This window comes from Manacus candei, unplaced genomic scaffold (assembly GCF_025592945.1).
Source record: "Manacus candei isolate 608988 ecotype Guabito, Panama unplaced genomic scaffold, ASM2559294v1 h1tg000028l, whole genome shotgun sequence".
NCBI classification, from domain to species: Eukaryota; Metazoa; Chordata; class Aves; order Passeriformes; family Pipridae; genus Manacus; species Manacus candei.
The window spans coordinates 33,120,854-33,141,301 of record NW_026138076.1 but is presented as its reverse complement, the minus strand read 5'-3'; the positions used below and the strand labels follow the sequence as shown (position 1 = coordinate 33,141,301).

General features: G+C 40.3%; 1 protein-coding gene across 4 annotated transcripts in view; it reads left to right on the top strand.

Moving 5' to 3' along the window:
- Positions 1–11,067: 11,067 nt before the first annotated feature.
- The window catches only part of NFKB1 (nuclear factor kappa B subunit 1), a 55,643-nt gene continuing 46,262 nt past the window's right edge, over positions 11,068–20,448 (top strand). For 2 of the 4 annotated variants that reach the window (XM_051790487.1, XM_051790486.1), the window contains exon 1: positions 11,134–11,240. The gene's annotated coding sequence lies outside the window, so the exon portion shown is untranslated. Of the gene's footprint in view, positions 11,241–20,448 lie in introns of all 4 variants that reach the window. The other 2 variants (XM_051790489.1, XM_051790488.1) reach the window with 2 other exon arrangements.

Below are 20,448 nucleotides of genomic sequence, written 5' to 3'. Positions count from 1 at the left end.
CTTATGCATGGTGGGGCATGCACTTGCTATAACCTCTCATTTTTACATGGCCACTTCCCAAAGACTTTAAAACTTTCCTTCTGATGTCATTTCCTCAGCTGGATACTGAGGCTTGCTCTGCAAATCTGACCGGCACTACATATAATACTACGCACATTTCAGAAAATGATGTATGGAGGTTCTGCTTTCTGGTTTTCTACATCACAGTCTGAATTTGACTGCAGAACCTCCCTATGTCACTGTGACCCTTTCACCACAAGAGTCAGTTCCTCTCTTGCATTTCTCAAAAGCCTGTCCACCTAGCTGGAAACAAGACCCCTGCCTTTGCATACTCATAACGTAGTCACAACTCATAGTCTTTTCCAAACTCCCAAAGTCAGTTCCCTGTTTGCCTGACAAGCAGACTATGACATCAGTCATCACATTGCTTCTGCTATCACTAAATATCCTCTAGGCTCACTTAGTTCAAGTGCTCTGCTCATTTTCTATGCTGAGGCTTTCCCTGGACACAAGCTTGCTATGCATGTCCTCAGTTCTTCACTTTTGATGAATCCTGTTGAGATACAGCCTAAAACCACTCACAGGGTACAGATGATGTCTTCCAGGAGCCAGGCTCACAGTCTAACATTCTCTCCACAGAGCATAGCCCTAAATCCCTCAGGAGTTTAAATACATTCCTTCCCACAGAATCACAAAGTACATGAGTTCCTCAGAAATAGAATGGCTTTGCAAAAGATTTCTCATCACAGCACAGTTTTTCTCTGAAAAGAAAAAGGCATTTACAGTTCTCTGTGGAAAAAAAAAAAAAAAAAGAAAAAAAGGAGCACAGTCCATAAAACCAGGCACCTTTACTCAGACTCACCCTGTTGTTAACTGTCTCAGACACTCTGTATGTAATGAAGAACAATCGCAGATATTTTCTGTTATTACTGTCTTCCTGACGAACCATACACTGTAGCTGCTAGAGAACACTAGATTTTCAGCTCTTGTTAGGGCTCTTCAGGCTTTCTGTCATATGACTGAAATAGCTTCCTACCAGCTCTTCACCAGGTGACTTGAGTGCCAACATGCTGTTACTGATATCTTCAAACATACTGTTTCTTCTCTGTGGTAATCTATTTAATGTTTAGAAAGCTATTATTTTAACAGGAATTTCCTTAGCTCTGTGACCTTCTGTTTGTACTACAATTCTTTGACATGTAGTTTTTCCGTGGAAAACCTTCATGCAGTGACAAGCAGAGGGCTGTACTCAGGTGTCTGTGCAGGTTAGAGTTTAACGCAATGGATTGGGTGGAAATCAAAGGGGATTTTTTTGTTTCAGTGTCAAGTTCATCCCCTTTCTCACGTGGCCAAGATGGACACTGATAAACACAGATTCCATTTACTCAGAATTTCCCTCTCTATTTTTTCCCTCTGGTCTTTGTTAAACAAGTTTAGATTGCTCTAGGAAGTCTGACATGCTGCCTAGGTTTTTTTAGACCTACTTCAGCAAGCCTGGAGATTTCAGAGCTGCTGTTCACAGCTCAGAAGTATTTACCTAACAAATGCCTGACGTGAATATTACCAAATTTGGAAATTTTGGAGATCGTTCAAATTGTCAAATGCCTTTTAAGGTAGATATTAAAAAACCAACATGTCTATTTCTTCAAGAGATTTCAGGGCAGGACTAAGTTTTGGGTGGTCTCCATTAATTAGATCTGACTTTTATGTATGTGCCACTCATATTTAATTTCCATTGTGTCAGTTCTCTAATGCATCTTTCAAGTGTTTCCATGCAAACAAAAGTGGAAAAGCTTAAAACTCAAAATCAGTGACAGCTTTCCTTTCTAGAAATGGTCAGTGAGAATTTGGCAAAGTATTCTGTTGATTGCACATTTTCTAAGACTGCTCTATAGCAGTCTTGGCACAGAAGCACATCCAAGAGTTAAAAGGAGTCAGAAGTGAATTTTTAAATTTTTTTTTTCATGATGATATGGCTTTGATATACGCATGGAAAAAGAGGCACTTTGCATAGCTATTAGGAGAACTTAACAAACATAATAAAATTCAATAGCTGTTTTTTCTGTTAAGGGGTCAGGTGATGAAACAGAAATACTTGTGGTTGGTTTTGGCCCCTGGTTAAAGAACCGTAACAGGTTTGGGCATGTATTGCATGTGATGAGGCTTTTCTACTGAAATCTCTGACCTGTTCTGTTAAAGACATGAGTCATAGCCTGAGAAACACTGCTGAAATCCTCAGAAAATCGGGAGGCTACTGACAGTTCGAGATGACAAAGTCTTCATTTGTGGTGCTACTTGATTATGTCATGACTTTACAGTATTTTATGACAAATAAGGAATCGTGTATACCTCACATTGTGGGGAGAGATCATCAGTGACTCCAGAAACATTTTTTCTTCGAAAATGGTGAGGACAAGGAGAATTCTTCAACTTCAGTAATATCAAAGACCTAATGAATGCCTGAGATGCAATGGTGCCTGACAATTTCAGGTCATATTGGATGAAAGTTAGTGGGAGTAGACTTTTTCTGTAGGTTATTGTGATGAAAGGCATCATGAGTTTACAGCTCAGTAGTTCAGTTTTCAGATTTACCTTCCGGCTCAGCATTTCTGTTTCAATTTGTGCTGTTCATAAGCAGAGCATCTTCTAGAGAGGGAATCACTAGTTCTGTTTTCAGCAAGAGAGTATTTTTCAGCTAGAGATGCTGCTTGCATGACTTTGTCACACAAAATATTGATAAATAGTGAAAGATGAGTCATAGATACTTTGATTAAATCTGGCCTTGTCTCTTCCACTTTCAAGTTTATTTAAGACTTGTTTCAAGGTTTTAAAGCTGCTCTTCTGAAAGGTTACAACTTAGTGATATTATTGTAAAATCAATAGACTGCTCCATGGCAGCTAGACAGTTTTTATGCTTCACACTACAGGTATTTCATGCAACCAGAAAAATCACAGTACTGCATGTCAATAGAGGATCAAAGTAAGTTTTTGCTATTCAGGTCAGCAGAATCAGGATTTGGAGATTTGTTTGCAAAGTGGAAAATAATTAAAGGGTTACCTGCAATACTAACCAAGAATTGGTCGCTGGCTGTTACTTTTATTTTAGATCTTCCCTCTCTTTCTATTGAGACTATTATGAATGGGGCTGATTATTCTACTAGAGCACCACTAAACCATCGATGAGAACTTCTTATTAATTGATTATTTTCAGTTTATAACTTCAGAAAAATTTATTTGCTTTGTATGAAAGTTGTCACTCCAGGGCACCTGGATAGGGTTGCTCTAGAAAAGAACTGCATATTAAAGAGACTGCTTTCTATATGGCCTCCATTAATTTCCTGGCAAAAGCTGGGAGGATTATGACAAACAAGCAGGTAACTGCCAGAAGAGACAGCATTAGATCCTTAATCCTGACCAAGTGGGCCATATTGTCTCCTCTTCTGTGCCAGAGTTCCTATGTGATGCTAGTCACATCACTTAAACCCAAACTTTTCACAGGTAGTTGGTGTTCCTCATCTCTAGGTGCTCGACAGACACCGAGTTTGATTGCAGAAGTACTAAAAACACTCACATCTGCAACTGAAGTCAACTGGGGCAATTGCTGTGAACATAGCAAATACTATACCAGTGTGTCCAAATTTCTAGCCAGGCAGGTCCTGTAGTACGGTCCAATGACAAATGACTTTTTTCTAATGGCATAATGACATCCTCCAAGTATGCTCATGAGATGGAACAAGATATAGTGGGCTCCAGAGCCATCTGAATTGTTTGAGTGTGGCACATACAGATCATGACAGGGTGGGTATATTCATCTGCGTAGTGACAAAAGCTGGGGGGCAAATGAGTCTCTTGTTGTTTCAGAATCATCCTAACATTCTTATTTTCAATCTTCATTTCTTTGGACTTTTGTTCCTTATCATTAGAATAAGAATAGTACTTTCATCACAAGAACATCATTCTAACCTGTCTAAACCACTGTCAGAACTCCAGCAAACTCAGATGGATCTCCCCAGAAGCATTCATAAAGTCACCGTGACACCCACATTACCTTCTTGCAGACCAACACACAGTTTGTAAAGCTAAATCTTGCTTCAAGAAAATACTTGAACAGTTTTGCAGATGCTGCCCAGCCTTTCTATTTGCAACCAGATGAGCCCACTGTCAGAATACTTTCCAAGTCTGCAGAGAAGGCAGGGATCCTCCCTCAGCCGCCAGCCCTACACCCTGGTAGGTCAACAAGAGTTTGCTGTTGATCTGAACACAAGCAGCACAGTTCTCACTATGCTATCTAAGGGAGTGTCTTTGGGTGCAGCCAATTGTTGGCAGCACAATGCTTAAAGCTGGGAAGAGCTGTTGTAAATACACCCAAGGGCTTAAACCGTAGTCTCATATTCTTATTTGGATGTCTAGGTAAACAGCAACATTTGAAGACTTTGCAATTCCATTTCCCTGCCCTCAGGTGAGAAAAGTCACATGCACTTTCGGGTCAGGTCTCAGCAGCACAGAGACCCTGAGACTGTAGAAGTACACACACCTAACGTTTAAAGCGCTGTGTGAGGTTCCTTAGCCCTGAAAGCAAGGTAGGCCATGTAAGCATGACATGGTCTGACATGTAAGCAAGACAATGTGCTTGGGAACAGCAATAGGATTGCATAGTCATACCAGTTAAGGCTTTGGTGCTGGGATAATTATTTATAGCTTAAAAACCACTGTACGGTGCTCTTACACCAAGTGGAGAAAGAATAAAAGACTGTCCCGTTATAAGTCAGGCTTTAAATTCCAATCAGCAAGTCAAGAGGGGAACTGAGAAAGAAACTAGAATAAGGAGAACCCTCTGCTTCCTCCACCTACTTCTTGTGTAGAGCAGAAAACAGATCGAGGTCCCTCTCAACTCCTGAGACTCTGCTCTATCACAGAGCTCTTTTTGTTGTTACACAGCATACTGTCTTGCTTTTCATCAGCCTGTTGCATCTTATCACAATCTTAGGTAGCACCTGCATTGTTTCTGATTTTGCAGCCCTAAGTACAGAATACTTTCCTAAAAAACATTTCTAGCCCTCACAGTTCTGGAACAAAGGTTGAAAACATGAGCTTTTGAGAAACCAAATCCATAAAAAAGCTTGCCTTTTGTAGTGCCCTCCAAATATCCTTTTATAAGCTTGTATTTTTTGGGAGGCTTGATCCTTTACACTAGTAATTTATCTCAGTTCACCACTCACTGTTGTTAATCCACCATCATTACAAAATTATAAAGTCCTCTAAACCCACAGATTTGCCTAAAGAGAATCATATCAATTTAAAAAATACCCTTTGAACATGGATACTTTGGGGTTTTTCAAACATAAGGTTTAAATTTTCATCAAAACCTGAGAAAAAAACTAGCCATATATCCAGATATTCTAGGACTGGATTTTTAAGAAAAATATCACTAGTTGTGGTAAAGGCTTAAAACTTGAAACAGAAACAGTTCAGGAAATCAGAATTTACTCCTATCAACAACTGAGCAGAAGACTTAAATTAATCACTGCATGAGTTCAAACAGCAGTGAGTGTCATTTTGTGCTTTCATAATCTGTTTTGCATTATATATTTAGATGTTGAAAAATCTGTGGCAGAAGAAATCTCTTCCCTATATGTTTGCACACTGCTTAGCTATCTGGAACTTTCCTTGAGCTGTAGCTATAAAATAGCAGCAATATAAATCAAGTTAGCTAAATTCTACTTTCTGTACTGTGTTAACATTGGTCCTACTCAGTACACCTGACCCAAAATGACCCCATAAATTGAACTGAGCATTTATTTAATGAAAGTCACTATTAACAAAACAAAGTGACAAAGACAACAAGAATCAAACATTTGCTTTTGTTTGCATTAGCTAACTGGGTGAAACATTGCTGAGGCTTTAAACCACAGTCATGTAATGGGAAGAACTTATGTCTCTCGGGAAAATAACTGGGCCCCTGAATTGGGTTCTGATGGAGGTAATCAGATAAAAGAAGTATGTGTCATTCAGATATGCAAATTACTATGAAGAAAACCCAGCCCCCTCATATAATACTGACATAGTGCAGTATTAATCATAACACACAGAAGTAGGAAGAGAAGGGCGTGAATGCAGTGGACTGGTAATAACCTGCTGCCACTGAACTCAAATGGCAAAAACCCATCCATCTGCCTTCAGTGGCTGGCCAAGGTGTTATATAGCTGAGTGACAGCTGAGTGAATTTCTCATAATCTGTATTAGGCCCAGATTCTGAAGAACTGACTGGTAGTTCATTAGATTTATTACCAGAAAGCACAACTCTTAACTAACTCTACTTGTTGTAGCAATCTGCTTTTGACTATAAGCTGCAAGTCCTTCACATTGTTATACTGCTACATACCACTAATGGTCCTATAAATAGTTTCTATAAACATAACCATTTATATTCTGACAATACATATTCATCCTGTTGCACAGTATTACACAGTTCAGCCTCTAAACCTGAACTAGTAAGTAGGACCAGCCTAGGCAACACTTTCGGAGCAGTCTGTGTCTTCTGCATGATGCAGCTTAAGGCTCAGGAGAGCTGGTCAGCTCACAGCTTCTCATAGTGCTCTGGGTAGCTCCATCAAGAGTAGCTTCCTTGCAGCAAGTTCCCACAGAATCTACAAACCACCATTTTCCATGTAACTGAGAGGTTTGCTGTGAAACACTCCTTACTATCTGCCAGCGTAAAAGAAAGGAAGGAAGGAAGCCTGGCATTACATAGCCAAACTGAGGGGAGGCCAGGCTAACCACTCAAAAAATTATATACACAAAATTGCCTTCTCTGCTTAGTTCTTTCCATGTCTTTAAGGAAGTGATACCCTGTACTGTGTCATAGCTATGAGTAAATGTTGAGGAGTCACACAAAAACAAAGCAGATGACGTCAGATCTAAAGCTGTTATTGTAACACATAATGTGGGTGTTTATGCCTACATTTATTTCTAATATTAACTGGAATGCCTACTTCAGGGAAGCAGAGAAAGAAGTAAACTCATAACTTTATCAGCTATTAATGCAAGAAAACTATAGAACTCTGGAAGAGAAAATATGATAAACTCTCTTCCATCCCTTCTGATCTTCTCCCCACTTCGAATAGGGGATCAAAATAACCTGTTAAGTTACTTACTTCTATCTATTTCATGTACAATGGTCAGCTATCACACAGAAACACAGGTTCACTCATACTCCTGTTCAGATTGTTCAGATTAGTTCTTATCCTTGGTAGTACCCTAGTTAAGGTTCCATGATCACTTCTGTATTTTTGTTTTTAGAATTCTTTAATCTTCCTTTTCTTGTCTACTTTTAGCTCCCCTTTCTCTATTAATTATACACATCAGCCATGTCTACAGCCTCATGGTTCTCTTATTTGAGTCTACTAAATTAACTCCCCTTCACACCTCCAACAGTTATTCACTACTGATATCTCCTGCTTCAGCTCTAGCACTTTTACCCAAACTGCTAGAAATTTAGTCTTTCAGCATAGTTACAGGTCTGAACCACTTTGGAGGTAATATGAGATCCCATGTCAGATTTTTGGCTCTGGATGAAGCAAGCAAAAGGTACATTAGGGATGTGACCTGTGTAACTACAGAAGACATCACATTGTTCTGAGCTTTGCAGGGTGTCACTGCGTCCATCTAAGTCTGATGAAATATATGATGAATTGAGGCCAGGTCATCATCCACCAAAATCGACAGAGATGACAGAAAGTACTTCTCATGGATGCTGCAATATGGGGATTTAGCAGCATCATTGAACTCTAGACCCTACTCCAGCTGCAGTTCAAACTGGTATACTTTGCATGTGTACTTTGCCTATTAAATACAATTTTTTTGTTAAATATGTTGTCTTATTATGTTTCTGGTGGATTCAAGTTACAGAAGATAATGGCAATGCCAACAGCAGATGTTGGTTAAACACTGACAAACCTCTATGAGGACTGAAGTGTGGTAAGGTGATCACTGGCCATCATCTAAGGCAAATCAGTTTTTAGGTTAGAACTTCTGGATTATCTGGATGAAAAATAAATAATGGATTGACCAGAAAGAGATTTGAATAATATGGCAGAACAGGTCAATGAAGATAGGCAGCTGAAAGCATTAAAAGCAAGTATCTCTCAGTAACTATTTTAGACTTTTTCTTATCTCTTCCTGTTTTAGTATCAAACCTACTATGTCAAAGGGAAGGAAAAGAGCCTATCTTGATTCCAACATATATCTCAGAAACAGAAAAAAATAATGTAGGAAACATCAATGAATTTTTCCAATTCAGGCATATCAATTAAAGGAAAGAGTGATTACTTTAAAAACCTCTGCTAGTCTTATATTTTTATCTCTTATTAGTTACAGGATTAAAAAGTGCTGAGGCCAAAGATTTCCGACCTTGGAGAGGGATCTGTATTCCCAGACCAAACCTAGCAGAGGACAGAAGCAGCTTCTAGATTGCATTTACATATGAGGAGACACAAATGTGCACAAGCTAAGGTGAAACAGCTTGGTTAAACATAGAGCTAGAAAGCCTTTCCTCCAATGCACTTGTCCAGGTACCAGAAACATGGCTAGAAACATTTCACAACACTCCCTTCAGCTCAACGACAGAAGCATTTGCTCCTTTGGGTTCAGGTCTAATCACCTGCTCTTCATTTGTGAGCTGATATTGTCCAGGTACTGAAGTATCTTGATGGTAACAGTGGAAACCAGTGCTAACTAGGAAAGAGGCTCTCTACAAGAGCCTCACACCTGAGTCTATATTATTTGCCTGATTTTCCTAATAGCTGGAAATTGGATTAGAGAAATAATTGCTTATTTGGCTCCTCAGGTGGGAATCCTGTGCTTTAGAGCAGTTCATTTATCTAGAGTGTCCTGAGAAGATAATTTTACAAAACTGTGGGCTTACAGCCTGGCACTATAGTGGGTTTCAGTAGAAATAACACTTCTGTTACAGCATTAAGCTCTAGAAAAGACAAATTTATGTTTTAAATGTAATTGAGAAGAGGAATTTATTTTAAAACCTAGATGTTTGTGGAAGCTGATTAGGACTTCATAGGGAAAGCTGAGCCTGAGTACTTGATAACTCGTCCTTTTCAAATAAATCCACCAGGTAAGTCTCCTTAAGTTTTGGAACTTTTCCACCTTGTCTGATTTCCTGGTACTTGTTCATACAAGTTTTGCCCTGTAAGCACACCTTTGATTAGCTGTGACATGGCACCTTTCCTTTCAAATGAATCTATTTTGAAACTTCTTGTACTTAAAATCCATCTAGACTTCCTTCTTGAAAGGCTTTGAGACCCAATTCTTTCCTCACTTGTTCCGCTTAACTCAGTGTATTTGCTTCCACAGAAAAGATTACTATTGGGTCTTGAGTGTCCGGAAGTATCCCCATTAAATAAGGAAAAACATGTTTTACTCAGAAATGCTGAGTCATTCTCAATTCCCAATTTGGACTGGGAAGTGAATGGGGGAATGCATTTTTAGAACTGCATCACAGAGCATGAGTGGCAATCCAAATAAAGGATGACTCTTTATTCATACCTATGTATACGTAACCTGTATGAGATTTAAGTTCTCTTGTCAAGAGAGTAGAGAAAATCCTTTACATTTCCAAGCTCCCTTTTGCAATCTCAGCATAATTTTAAACGAGTGTATCTCTGCTCCAATCCAGACATGTGGCACTAAATGTAACATCTGAATCTACCCCCTTTCCAGGATTGAAATCGGCTACCATCTGGATAGACTAAAGTGTTCAGTAGCATAGTCTCCCTCCATGACATGACTGGATTATCTGTATAGTGTTAAATATGGGGCTGTAAGAGCTCTCTGGTAAAAATACCCCTTTCATCTTGTTCCAGTCAACAGGTGGCTTATGATTTGACGCCATTTCTTTTGAATACCTTTTTTGCCATAGATTACAGTTCCTTGTTTCAGCAATAATCATGCACCTTGATTCCTTTATATATTTTTTTAATTTTTCTTATCAATTATGATTTTTGTTAGTCTCATTCAAGTAATTAATGAAGTTCCCTGTCATGTGGCCTTAACATAACAAAATCCCCACAGATGTGCTGCTGACTTTCTGGGCTAACATACATTAGGTGAACCATGGTAGGTGCGAGACTCTTTACTCTTAGCAAACCAGACCTCTAAGATTCAGCATAAATATGTTTGCACTTAAATGTTTTCCAAAATTTTTGTGTCAATTAAACGTGGCACTAGCTGACTTTCTTAAGCCTTGGTTAGATGTCTCTGGGAGACTTGGTTACTGTACTACAAACTTGGATTTTGGTATTAAGCAGTGTATTATTGATGGCTGGCACTGTTTAACAGAAGTTAAGTGACTAGAAGCCTGCTTTGCCAGCAGCTGTATAAATCCACAGAAAAATGGTGCTGTGTGGCCTGTACTCTCTGCTGATATTTTCAGGCTCCAGGTGGAAATCAATTTGTAAACCTCCTTTACGAAGTGGCTGGGAAAGCCAGCCAGATGGTGGGTGAGTGGGGTTACATTCACTCTATGCATAGTCTCTCTTCCCTTCCAAAACCTTTTAAGGGTCAACCACTAAAAAACCACTGGCAGCCACCGGGTCGGGCCTGTCTCTACAGAAGAGTCGCGAATTGTCGCCGTGGGCCAAGGAACGTGGACGACAGGATTGCTCTTCCGGCGACGGTAACTCCCCTGGGATGAAAAGGCTCGCGTGTTTACGCGGCTTCATCCAGGCGGGAAGGCCCGTCCTCGGGAGAGGGATCTCGTGTCCGGCGAGCGGATGAGCTGCGGGCGCTGCCCCGGCTCCTTCCCCGCTGCCTCTCCGGGATGCCGCCCGGGGCGGCTCCAGCGCCCCTCCTCCTGCCCCGACGGCCGCTCGCTCCTGCTCCTGCTCCTGCTCCTGCTCCTGCTCCCGCTCCTGCTCCCGCTCCTGCTCCCGCTCCTGCCCCGCCCCGCCCGCGCGGCCCTTCGCGCAGCCGGAGCGTCAGCGGGAATTTCCAGCCAGGAAGTGCGGCGGGCCGGGGGCAGGGGCGGAGGCTGCGCAGGCCGGTGCCGCTGGGCTGCCCTGGCCGGCGGGGCGGGCGGGAAGGAGGGGGAAAGTCCGCGCGGAGCGGAGCGGGAGCCGGGGCGCGGGCGGCGGCACGCCGCTTACATGGCGCGGCGCTGAGGGACCCGCCGGCGGCACACCGCCACCACGACCTGGAGGACGAGGCTCCGCCAGCCCTGCCCTGCCCCGGTGAGCCCCGGGCGGCCCCTGACCCGCCGCTCGCCGCTTTCTTTCTCCGCTGTCCGCGCCTCGGCGCCCGCCTGCCGCTGGCTGCGCTCCCTCTGCCCCGCGCCAGCCCGGGCTGGGCTGGGCTGGGCGGCAGCGCCGCGGGGAGCGCGGCAGCCCACGGAGCGGAGGCTTGCCGGCGGGAAGCGTGTCCCCGCGAACAGCCCCGCGCCTGCCATCTCGGCCCGGGCGCGGAGCTCCCGCTGGAGCGCCGGGAGGAACTGCCGCGGGATTCGCCCGCGCTCGGCGCGGCGGCTGCGGCGAGCCGGGGGAACGGGCGGGATGCCGGGCAGGGCTTTGCTGCTGGGGTGCTACAGGGGTCTTCCTGGCGAGGAAAGGGGTGTCTGTGACAGGCTGTCCGGTAAAGTGAAAAATTCTGAAAGCCCGACTTGTGCTGACGGCGTGGCGGGTGCTCGTAGGGTGAAGGAGGTGCTGCTCTTGTCAGTTTTGGTTTCGGAGGTGACACACGTACGTGCTCCACCTGAGACACGGCCGGGAGCGCCCGCCGGGGCACAGCATCAAAACGTGAGTTTGGTACTGGCGGCTTCGGGTGTCTTCGTCTTGGGTGGAGCCCAAGAGTGTCGCAGATAGTATTTAAAGAAGGCTGCGTTAAAAGGTAGGAAAGAGTGAGGGTTTTAAAGGTAATTTAGTAATAAGTGATGAAACTGAAAAGTTCTCATCATGAGGACGAATATTATTAGACTGATTGGTCTGTTACACTTGACCTAAAACCCAAGAATATCCAACTTCTCGTCATCACAATTTTTTTTACCTATCGATGCTTTTTGCTTTTATGGTAACTTTGGTAAAAAAGCGCTGTTGACATTTTATGTGAACAAAAAGCGGAGTATTATTTCTGTGACACATGCTATGTGTTGTTGGGTTATTATCATAATGCAGCGTACTACTGTGTGATTTCATTCAAATAAGTGAATGTGAGTGCCTGTAAGCATTTGGGGAATAAGACTTAAGAGACAAGGGATCATCTGCTGTTTCAACTTCCTGTTTTAAAATGCTCAAAATCTTTGCTTAAGAGTAACATTTTAAAGGAAATAGAGATTATTATTATTTTTAAAAGCGGTTTTAAAGTGCTGATCATATTTGACATGTTTTGTGCTTCAGAAGTTCTCTTTTCACTTACTCTGTTCAGAGAGAAAAGTGGATGAAGTCTTTGCCTTAACACCTCACGTCTTAGATTCTGTGAGGTGCTACACCACCGCTGTCAAGCTCACAGAACGGAGTTGAAAATTTAGCACTTTGATTTTATTGACATCCGGAGTCTCTGTGCTATGTACTGTGTAGTACCAACTTTTGAAATAGCGTTTCAGTCAAAGCATTTTTACTCTTTCAGAAAAGAATGTAGCTGCCCCTTCTAGGAAAGCATTAACCAAGACGTCATTCTAAGATATCCTGTCTGCAATGTTTTGTAATCTACAGAAATGACTACAGTTTAACTGAGAAAATGAAAGATGATAAAGCAGCCTGTAACAATCCAGAAGCAGATACTCTGTTCTGCAAACTTCTCTGGCTTAAGAATTTAGCTAACAGTTATGCTGAAATATTATTGTCAGGATCTGCCACAGTGTGTGGAGATTTCAAGGAATCTCAGTGCTGAAATCTGTGCAAGATTAGTTAAATAACTTAATCTGAAATATTTCTTTCCACCCTTTGTAAGGAAAGAAATATCAATCAGTGATAGTCATCAAAAAATGGAGTCGTTTTCTCATGCAAGAAATGAATATGCTGACTAGAGATAAGAGAACAACTTTGTATCACTTTGCATCATGTTGTATGTTTTTAAAAAACAGTGTTGTAGCGGATAAACTTCATACCTTCATTTACTTCATTCTGGCAGCACCTTGGTAATGTTTTTGTAGTGTTTATTTTGAAATCAGAAAAGTTTGCTGAAAAAAAGTTTGCTGAGAGAGAGAAAAAGACAATCTTGGAAGAGGGTGGGAGGGTGGAAAGCAGACAGATATTTCACTGATGTGCACATTTGAAAATTTCCTGCTTCATTTGTTGAAAAACAGCAGTTCTAATTGTTTCTCAGTTACTATGTATTTGACTTTAAAAATCAATTTTAATAATAAATTTAAATTTGCATTTTTTCATTGAAGTGGCATTACATGAATTCAGTAGGATACCTACAAATAAATATCACTGATGCAAATTTGCTGAATAATAGATTTTTGAGTTTCCTTTTCCCAAAAACTTCCCATGCCACTGTCATATGAATACATGCAAACTCCAGAAATATGTTCAGTTAGGAATTAATGTCATTGTGCTTATTGCTGAGCCTGGAAGTACAGGAACTAAGTTTGAAGGCCTGTGAGTCTTTACTATCAAGGGTGCTTGTATACAAAGTAGATTTTGGTTTCGAAGTTGCAAAGATACAGTGAAAGACAATATATTTTTTACTAACTTACAGTTGGTTTTCTGATGTAGTGATGATGAAATTCTGTGGTCTTCAGAGATTCTGGTTAATTCTGTGTTTTCATAGATCGCTTCAAAATAACTTGCTAAGATATTTTCGCCTGTCAGTGCTGTTTGCCAACTCTGAATTCAAAAGTATCAGTCTTAAAGAAAATTGTTACTCATTTAGGTAAGCAACTAATGAAAAGTCTAAAGTTAGCTAAAAAGTCTTTTTTCTAACAAGTTGATAGCTTTCCTTTGGTTCTCAGACAAAATAACACAGCTATTATGAAACAAAGAGGAAAGAATGTTTCAGGCCAGAATGAAAAACCAGTTCCTGGTTTTGGTCACTTTTAGCTTTGACACAGGTATTTCAGAAGTGGAAGTCGTCATTTGATGTCCTCTAAATAAGCTGTGAACCTTTTAAGAAGTTCTACATTGATAAGATCATAATTATAGTTGCGTTAACTGTGCCCTTAGGTCAGTCAGGCAGTCAGTTTGCATCTAACTTCAAGCACAGAAATAATTCACTGAATCTTCTTCAGTGCTTTCATTTAAACATATGTATTTTGCTGAAGCACTGTTGACACTTTCAAAAGTAAGGCCCTAAAAGATGTTTCAAATTATTATAGTCTCAAGGTAAAATCCTTTGTTTAGCATTTAGGTGAAGCTGACAGACCATGTGTGGGGAGGAAGCTACTATTCCTACTACTAGCATTATTTCCCCCTTTCAACTTCTATGTTCTTTTGACACAAATATGGGTTTTTTCTTCATTTAAAATGCTAAACTGAAATACCTCTGTTTCATTTGTCCTCCAAGCAAATTGTTCTGGTATCAACAGGTCAAGTGCAAAGTAGGTCTGAGTTGTGTGGTGTTGGGCTTTGTTTGTGTTTTCTTTGTTTGTTTTACTTGGGTTTGGCTTTAGTTTTTTGTTTCTGCTGAAGATCATATTTCTATCTGTTTAAAGATGGATAGATTTTAACATAAGAATGAAGTAAAAACGAAGTAAGCAGGTGATTTTTGGTCTCATTAGTTTAGTCCAAGTGGGTTTTGTTGTGTCATAGGTTACTGTAGAAAACTGAGACTGCAAGAGTTTTACCATTTCTTTGTGAAAAGCAAAAAAATAAGCCTTAGTAACCACTTTCCATCTATAGATTTGAAAACTAGGGTATAGCTGTGACTGTGCTGGACTCAGTTTGACCTGTTTGGTTCCACTTACTGGTGTTAGTAAACTGTTTCTGTCATGTTATGTTTTCAGTGGTTGTTTGGAACTAAAAGGACGCTGAGAATCCCTTAGCTGACTTTTGTGATTGCAGTGCTAACAGCCCTTGCTATTTTCTGAGCCCTCTTCTGCCACTGTTGTTCATAAAATAGGGGACTGTCTTCAGTAAGACCCCAGAACTTGTGTAAGTGAACTTGATGATAACAGGAAACCTTATGTCAACTAGACTTCTGAAATCTTGGGTTTACTTGTTACTTGGCTTCTCAGAAACACTGTTCTTCCCGTGCTCCCCTCCCACCACGCTCCCCCGCCTCCCCTAAAAAAAAAAAAAAAAAGGAAAAGTTTGCAGTTTAATATTGATGATTCATGACACTTAAGGCTTATGAAATGGGTATATGTGGCTTGTTAATTCAAAATTTGACTGATGAACAACTTCTGTATGAAATAGAACTATTTGTAGAGAACACGTCAGTCTTTTTTCTGATCGGTAGGAAAAGTTACAGCATTTTAACATGATATTCAGTTTAGTTCAAGTAGTAGTAACACCCCATGTGGCTAAAATGCAGCGTAGTTACTAGAGCTGTTTTGCTGTGTTGAACCTCAGTATTTTTACATATACTTAGCATTATACATGTACCAGAATATATTTGCCATATATTTGAATACTGTTTATTCCTTTGGTTTAAGTTGCTTTGAATATGTTTTAACAAAAACATTCTAACTTTATTCCAACAATATCATGGAAAAACAGTTTATATGTTTATGGCATTTTAGTGTTTCCTCTTGACATACTAGTTCACTACTTTGATACTTGGGAAAGGAATGAAACGAAAGTTCTGTTTGCACAGATAGTTAATGGAGCAACCATTCAGGTAGTCCAGTTACTCTTTGCCAATTGAATTTTCTTATGCTATGATTTTTTTTTCTTCAAATAATAATAAATTTACTGTAATAAATTTGATTCTAGATTTTGAGTCATAAAATAATTTTGCACCCAGGAATTCTGATTTAGAGCATCACACTTCTGAAATCTCTTAAATATTTGTGATTGATTTAATTTCCTAAATATTTTGTAGTTTTTCTACTGTTGTCAAATAATGCATCTGCTCACGACTAAAAATATTTGAAAAATTTAAATTCAACAATTTTTAAATTTTAAAAATACACAGAGGCAACTGCCAGGTCCCACCCAACAGGAAATAATAAACAGGCTTAATTATTAAGAAGAGGAGGCAATTTGTGTTGTTATATTAGAAAAACAAATAGTGTCATTTAGGGTTATGTAGTGTTATTGCAAATGCAACAGTCTATGGATAAGAAAAAGTCTGCAGAGGAAAGTAGAATCTTTGATAAAAATGTCTCTCTGCACAAACTTTTCCTTACTTGTATACTGAGAAATTACACTCAAATCTTTATTGAGCGATTACACGTCTTTGTAGTACCTGAAGGAATGTAAAAATACAACTTCCTTTTGCTGCTTTAGCGGAAATTGAGCATTGTTGAGTTGTATACTGAGAATACAGTTTCCTTAAAACAGCTCCCTTCAGCCCCAGGTATTGAAGTCATAGATAGGAGAAGAAATAGTAGTAAACATGTAACATTTAAAGGCAAATTTCAAATCTGAGTTAAAACTTCTTCAAAATAACATAGTTGATGGGGCTTCTTGTCAATCTGAGCAAGTTAGCAATCTCTTCTTGTGTTTAGCATGTTTTTCTTTCCCATTTGTGCTAAAGATATTTATGCCAATATTGTGGGTGACAGTATGCATGATGTTGCCTTATATTTTGGTTCTATTTACTTCATATGATACATAATACTTTAGTTGTTTATCACCTATTATTTTGAATAAAATGGTTTTTGCTCTGGAGCTGTACTTCTGGCATTCTGGGAAAAATAACTGAGTTCAAAGGAAATGAAGTACTGGATGAATTGAAGAGGTGGCCAGAAGCAGGGTGAAAAGGCCATGCATTGAAAAGGGGTGGGCAGTGTTGTGACTTTGAAGGGACTGTGGTGGTGAAGGCTTGAGACTAAACAGCTTGGATCAGTATCTCAGATCTGTCAGGGCAGCATGCTCTGGCCTCTAGCCAAAATCATCTCAGCAGCTCTTGTCCTCCTTCCCTCACTGACCTAGCAATTCCAAGTCTCTATTGCACAATACTTTTTCCCAGCATCTCTGTTTGGGAAATTTTGGTCTCTAGAACAATTGTCTCTATACAGGTACAGATTATGTTTTGCAAAGGGTAGGAGAGTGAGGCTCAAGGATAAATAGTTGCCACTTAAAGTTAAGTAAACAATGCCAGGTAAAAGATATGGTAGACTGTACAATACAGCAGTTACTATTTCTACCTCAGTATTTCTAGCTGCTGTTCCTAAAAACATAGTTCTCTGCAGTCACATAGTCTGCCATGTTTTATAGCCCTGATGTAGCAAAAATATACGTTCAATATAATATATAAAGCATGAATGTCTTTGCTTTTTTTTCATCCTCATTCCTCTCTATTTTTAGTAAGCAAAATAAACAGGCTAAGAACATAACCACAGTGGATTTCATTACTTTCATTCAGTGTTCAGTTAAGTTTATTTTTAACAGGTAAATTACAATGAAAGCCGAGTTAAAGAGAAAAAGCACTACTAGAATACTTTCAGGAAGTATTGTTCTTTCTGTATATCAGGTCAGTTGAAGTATAGTAGTTGAGTTTCTCACCTTGAGGCTTGCTTTCTGAATCCAGCCTTGAAAGGTGAGAACAGGTTGATGTAAAACATCTCAGAAATTAAGCGATGAATGTTCTTCGATGAAGAAATTTATTTAAACCATCAGACTAATTCCAGTTCACAAGTGCAATGGAGTGGGTAATAAAGATCATGATTGTCTGTAGAAAGGTAATAGGAAGTCCCATTCCAAGTTTGTAGGGATTTTATTGGATGCTGGTATCAAAGAGGACAAGGGTTTACCTCATGCGTTAAATTCAGACTGGAAAGTTGAAGAGAAGTAGAGGGAAGGATCTGGACTCTGATAAGTCAGGAGGGCTGAAAAAAATTGGATAGGGAAAGTTGTCTTGGTTTTTAAAAGGTGAACACAATGCATGTTGGAGAACAGGGAAGAGCTCTGAAATCAAATGATTGGGATAAACAGCAATGAGAATTCTTGTTCCTGGATGAGAGCATTCCTACTTTAATTCTTTAATTATGTTGTTTCCATTTTAAATGCCTGATCCTTTTGAAGCTTTAAAACAATTATTCAGAATGCAATAAATGAAGTCATGTTCTTCCAGCTATGCCTACTTGTACGTTGTGCCATTTGGTTACTGAGGAGGAGGAGTGATGGCCAAGTTACTGCCATTCTATTTGCTTGGTTGTTTGGTGCAACCCCATAGTCTTCCATATATATGGCATGTATGTATGTACAACTTCCTAGTTGTTGGGTTTTTTTCTCCCTTTTTAAACCTTTTTCAAAGTGGCAATTGACCTGCTGTGAGGAGAAAGGAATACTGCACATGTATGCATATGCACACATGTACACACACTCAGTATGTACAGCTGTGTGGTTTTGGGCAAGTTTAGCTGGATTTTACATTTTCCCATTGCACTAGGAGCTAAATGAAGTTGCTTCACCCGCCTTTAAATTTTCACACTTAAAAATACTGTGAATTGAAATGTTTTGTTTCCTGAGCCTTGTTATCTGAAAGACTTCAGACAATCTCCAGGGTGGAGACTGCTGTGGTTGCCTGTAGTCTGCAGATGTTGGGGCATTTTTTTATTGTAGATGCAAGTGTGCAGTACAACTTGTGGGAATTGGAGATTATGCAGGAAGTGGGCATATATAATAACATGAATTTCCACAAAACAATTTTAATTGAGTCATCTTCCAATGAGAGAGAGGTGGCAGTCTCTGCCTCATAGAGGTGGCAGCTCATGTAGGGAGAGAGGTAGATGCTAATCTTACCATTTGATGCATGTAGGAAAGGAGTGCAGAAATGGAGCAGTAAGGGAAGAGGCCAATTAAAAGTCACACAGTTAATGCTAGGGACTGTTTTTCTGCAAGTGTCTTTTTCACTTTTTGATCGTTATCGACTCTGGATTTGCACCAATTATCATGTAAGAAGAGGAAGTGTAGAGATTTGTTAACTAAATAAATCCTAAGGAAACAAATTCTAGTTTGGAGGTAGGGGTCCAAGAACATCTTTGTTGTTTTTTTGGCTTTGAAGAGGACAAAACAGTGAAACTGAGGGTGTTTTCAGTCATTTAGAAGGGTCATTTGAAACTGCTGGGTTAATCTTTGTCTAGGCCCTGAAAAGGCAATCAAGTGTCAGTTCACATACACAAAGATGTACATTTGCACATCTAAATCATAATCTGTTTATAATAAACTAGTTTAGCATTCAGGCCCGAGAGAAAATCTTTAACCTTCCCCCCCCAAACACTGCAGCTGACTGTTGAACACGAAAGATCTCAAGTAACAACAACCTATGCTGTTAATGCAAGAGAGACTGTGTTTAATACCTGGTTAGACATTCATTAGTACATACCCACAATATGTAGGTAGTTGCTTTGCTGCTTCCAATTGTAATGTTCATAGAATCATAGAATAGTTTGGGTTGGAAGGGACCTCAAAGATCATCTAGTTCTAGCCCCCCTGCATCATAGGCAGGGACACCTCCCACTAGACCAGGTTGCTCAAAGCCTATCCAACCTGACCTTGAACACTTCCAGGGCTGGAGCATCCACACCTTCTTTGAGCAAACTGTGCCAGTGTCTCACCACCCTCCTAAGTGAAGAATTTATTCCTTCTATCTGATGTAAACCTACCCTCTGTTGGTTTAAAGCCATTTCCCCTTGCCTCATCACTACATACCCTCATAAAAAGTCCTCTCCAGCTTTCCTGTAGACCCTCTCTAGGTACTTGGAAGGTGCTGTAAGGTCTCCCTGGAGTCTTCTCCAGGGCGAACAGCTGCAACCCTCTCAGCCGGTCTGCAGAGCAGAGGTGTCCCAGCCCTGTGAGCATCTTTGTGACCCTCCCCTGGACTTGCTCCAACATGTCCATGTCCTTCTTGTGCTGAGGACCCCAGAGCTGAATGTAGTACTGCAGTGGGGACATATGTAATAACTTCTGTTTTCCTGTCATGGCATTGTTCACTGCATCAGCTAAAAAGGCAGAAATGACTGCATTCATAAGGTGAAATTCAGATAGACATAGATTTTATTTCTGTATGGATTTTAATTTTTACATCGAAGTACTTCAAATGAAAAGTTTTCAGAAATACTGCCTCTGCGATATTTTTCCGCTTTGTTGGAAAGTCATGTAATGTAGAACTGTAGATGTGACCAGGAAGCGTAGCAGATGTGAGAACTGCTGTTCTCACAGAGTTCTGCTGCAGGGAGAGTGGTGCAGTCTGAGAAACTAGAATAGGGCAAAGGCAGTAGAACATACTGTTAAATTTGTCCTATTGGGCTTGCAGAAAAAGCTGTGAGATGCTTGCTTTGGAAGTTTTGCAAATTATACATTTAGCAAACAGGCAAGTAGGCAGATGCTATTCACA